Below are 3,756 nucleotides of genomic sequence, written 5' to 3'. Positions count from 1 at the left end.
GCAATCTGTAGACTAATTTAAGAACTAAAGCAGTGTATCTTGGAAATTCTCATCATGCTTCTAATTTTTCTCTTAGGATTATTCCTTTGTAATAACTCACCTCCTTAATGCTTATCCAGTGAGTTCTCCAGTGTCTTTCAGAGACACTAAGTGGAGTTCTGCTAAGGACTCCGTCCAGCATGGCTGTTCAACAAGAACAGGGACAGAGCCACAGATTTGTCCCTCCTCATTCAAGTGCCAACCTGAGACACCTGCAATAACAGCCGAGTTGCCTTAGGTTCCCTCTATAGATCAGAGTGGAAGTGCCAGAAGAGGAGTCATCAGAAAATCTTACCTGGGTGCAGAGTCAGACAGCCCTGTTCTTTACTTTGGTGTTGCCTCTTGAATTTCACAGCACTGGTTAAGACTTGCTGATCTGGCAGCCAGGGAAAGGCGATTCTTCTACCTGATCTCAGGGATTTTTGTTACTGATGCACCAAGTGACCTTGAGCAAATTGCTTATTCACCATAGGATTATTTCAGCCCCTATCTTTGGAACCTGAAGTGCCAGGTATTCCTGGACTCAAGTTTTGTAGTTTGGGAAAATGCTGATGTCTCCTTTTCCCCGACAAATTTGTAGAGATTGCACAGAACCTTTATGTGTGCGCGCTTAGGTTAGTGCAAAGTGTGCAATATTTTAGATTCAACATGAACAACATGAGGTACTGCTAAAAGTCAAAATCAGCCTTCTTCCTCAATTCCCATGGTAATTCTTTATTTCTCTGTGTTGCGGTAAGCACTTCCAGCAGCCTTAAATTTCTCCCTTGGATGAGTGAAGAGTGCAACACTGCAAGTGGGGTGAGTGTGGTGTTGCTTGGTCCCAGTAATGAGCACAGCTGGGGGTGTGTAGTAGTTCCTTTAACCTCACCAGAATGGTGTAGAGAGGAATGGGAAACACTCACCTGATTGCTGTCTTTTGAGGAACCTGTGGCAGATCCATATAGAAACATTGCCGCAACCTCCTTGCTGCAGCATGAGTAATTTGACAACGCTGAAGTCAAAACTGCTCTGACAGCACGTAGCAAATGAGGGAAATGTGTGGGATGGTACTAGAAAAATATTAAAATGGTATAGTATATTTGTTAATTTCTAGACAAAACCGAGTGAAGGTAGGAGAGCCTGGGAAGAGGTGTCCTTGGCCTGTAATACTGCATTTTAAGAAGAAGTTTTCACTGTTATGAATGGTTCTAGTGAGCTGTGAACACTGCAGTACACAGTGCAAAGAGAAGTGAAACAGGCCTGCCCTTCCACCCCAGCCGGGGGAGCGAGTCCTGGGAGAGTCGCAACATAAGGGACCTATGCTGGGTACGTCAGGCATTTTGAGAGGATTCAACGCCCCAGGAACTGGGATGCTCTCATCTTTAGCCACGCTGCTGGCTCCTCAGGGGCTATAGGCAAGTGGGTGGCTGGTGTGCTGGGATGTTTTCATACCCAGGCTGAAGTCCTCCGCATGGAGTTAGGAGAAACCTGTCTTCACAGCTCAAAAGTTTGTACCAGCCAGCCTCACATCCAAGTGACCTGTGACCACACTGACATGTTACATACAATCATGTTGTAGACCAAAGCAAGCTACTTCAAGAAGTATAATGAATCAAGTCCACAATCTCCCTAAATTTAGGGAGGCAGGTGGTGTGTTGTATCCATGGTTCTCCAGAGAAGCTGCAGGTGTGGGAATTAGTTGTTTGTGAATGTGAGTTGATGTTAGTTAATATGCTTGGACCCTTTCATTTCCTGAAGTGCTGCTGCTTCTCTTGAATACAGTATCTCTGCACCTTCGTTACTGATAGCCACAAGTAATTAAAAAAGTGACCCAGTGTCCTGGGTGCAGCACATGGGGCCTTTAGTGTGGGTGATGGGTGCTGACCAGCTGCAGGTTGCATGTTCGGAGAAAGCTGTTAACTTGCAGCCAGTTCCATGCAAAATTGGAGTGGTGCGTGGTGCTGATGTGCTGTTGGTACTGGAGTTACAGGACTGATCTGCTGGGAGCAAGGAAACTGGCGAAGAGGAGCAGCTACGCTGAGGGGCTTAGCAGCCCATCTGGCTGGAGCTGTTTGGAGCTGTTTGCCTGCAGTCAGGAGCTGCCCAGGCTGCTTGGCTCTGCTGGAGGGATGCAGATTTTGCTTGTCCAGGCCCGGCTGAGCTGGGGCAGGATGAAGGGAGCAATTGTGTTGGCAGCGAGAGAAGAGTCTGTACCGAGTCCTCTCTGGCTTTCCTGCTTCCAGCTGGAAAGATGTTTCCAAACACCATTTAGCAGCTGGTGTCCATGGGGACTGGCAGGGGAGTTAATGCTCTAATTCTGCTTTTCTCTCTTGCATGTCGGGGGGGTAACATGGGGTGTCGTGTTTGTACCCTCAGCCATCCTTGCAGTGGGGCTGGGGCCAGCCTGCTCTCTCTCACTGTCCGGAGGTGAAGGTTCCTCTTGGATCTGTGTGGGAGCAGAGGTCTGCAGTGCTGTCCTCAGCGGGGAGGCCCCAACTTGGGCCCTCAGCGCTGTACAGAGCCTGGCAAGGGGAAAGGGACAGAAAAACAGAGCTTGGCTCTTCTCCCTTCCTATCCCTAGCTGGAGCGGCTGAGGGGCTGCCAAGGGCTGCGCTGCAGGGAGAAGAAAGACGGCGTTCATGGGAGCTGCGTGGCTCCGAGCTGCCGGGCCCGGAGCCAGGCACGTCAGCACCTGATGGGCCAGCTCGAGGAAGGGCTTCTTGCTCCTCGCCTTCCCCAGCTGAGCACAGACAAGCTGTGCTTAAGGGGTCCCAGTGTAGTGGGGTCTTCCCTGCCCCACTGCCCTGCATTTGTGGGCTGCATGTGCCATCTCTCTGGCACCCATGTGCTGGGGGTCTTTGCCCGGAGCCCGGCGCCCGCACTGCTGCCCAGGACCACACTGCTTGAGGCAGCTGCACAGGGTCCCTCCTGCCCACCTGCGACCCGCAGCCTCTGTCGATTGGTGGGGGCAGCGTTTGGGGACCTGGATCGTTCCCTTGCCCAGCTGTGCAGAGTGCACACGAGGAGCCTCCAGTCCTGCAGTGCCTGAGCTGAGGCTTCAGCGGTGGTTCCCAGTGAGCGGTGCAGGGCCAGGCTGTGGGGGCAATCCCTGTGGGCTGGACTGTCCTTGCCTCCTACGGCTGGTTCCCACCCCTTCTCCGGGCAGGCTGGGGCACCTCAGTCCTTCCTCCAGGAGCTGCTGGACAGAAGAGCCTTTGTGCAGCCCTTCTGGGGAGTTGCCTGGTACCTGCTGGGGAGACTTTTCCTTTCCCTGGGAAGGATCCGTGGCCACAGCTGGGCCTTGTCCCATGTCTCAGTCTCGCCCCTCTCCCAGCACAACGTGTCCCGCAGCCCCAGGAGAAGCAGGTGAGATTGCTCAGGGCTCTGCTCCCTGGGGATGGCTCTGTGCAGGGCTGGGGGAGCTGCCAAGGGTGCAGGAAGAGGTAAGGGGTCTGCGCCTGGAGCGTGTCCCTCTGGGAGGTGCCACCCAGGTAGTGTGGCCTTGGCCCTGGGTCACCTGCCCAGGAGAGGTTTGGCTGTGCCAGGGGGGTTGCCTTGCTGGCCTGGGCTGTGATGAAAGCACGGCACAGGGTGGGGGTGAGTAGGTGACACTTTGGGCTTGGGGTCAGGATTCTTGTGACATCCTGGGGACACCAGCCGGGCTGGGCTGAAATCAGTGTGGGTTGGCTGGAGCAGCACGTGGTTCATCTTGGACAGCACAGCACCAGGGCACGTCCA

Source organism: Columba livia, chromosome 8 (assembly GCF_036013475.1).
Source record: "Columba livia isolate bColLiv1 breed racing homer chromosome 8, bColLiv1.pat.W.v2, whole genome shotgun sequence".
Classification (NCBI taxonomy): Eukaryota; Metazoa; Chordata; class Aves; order Columbiformes; family Columbidae; genus Columba; species Columba livia.
This window is presented reverse-complemented; position numbering follows the sequence as displayed.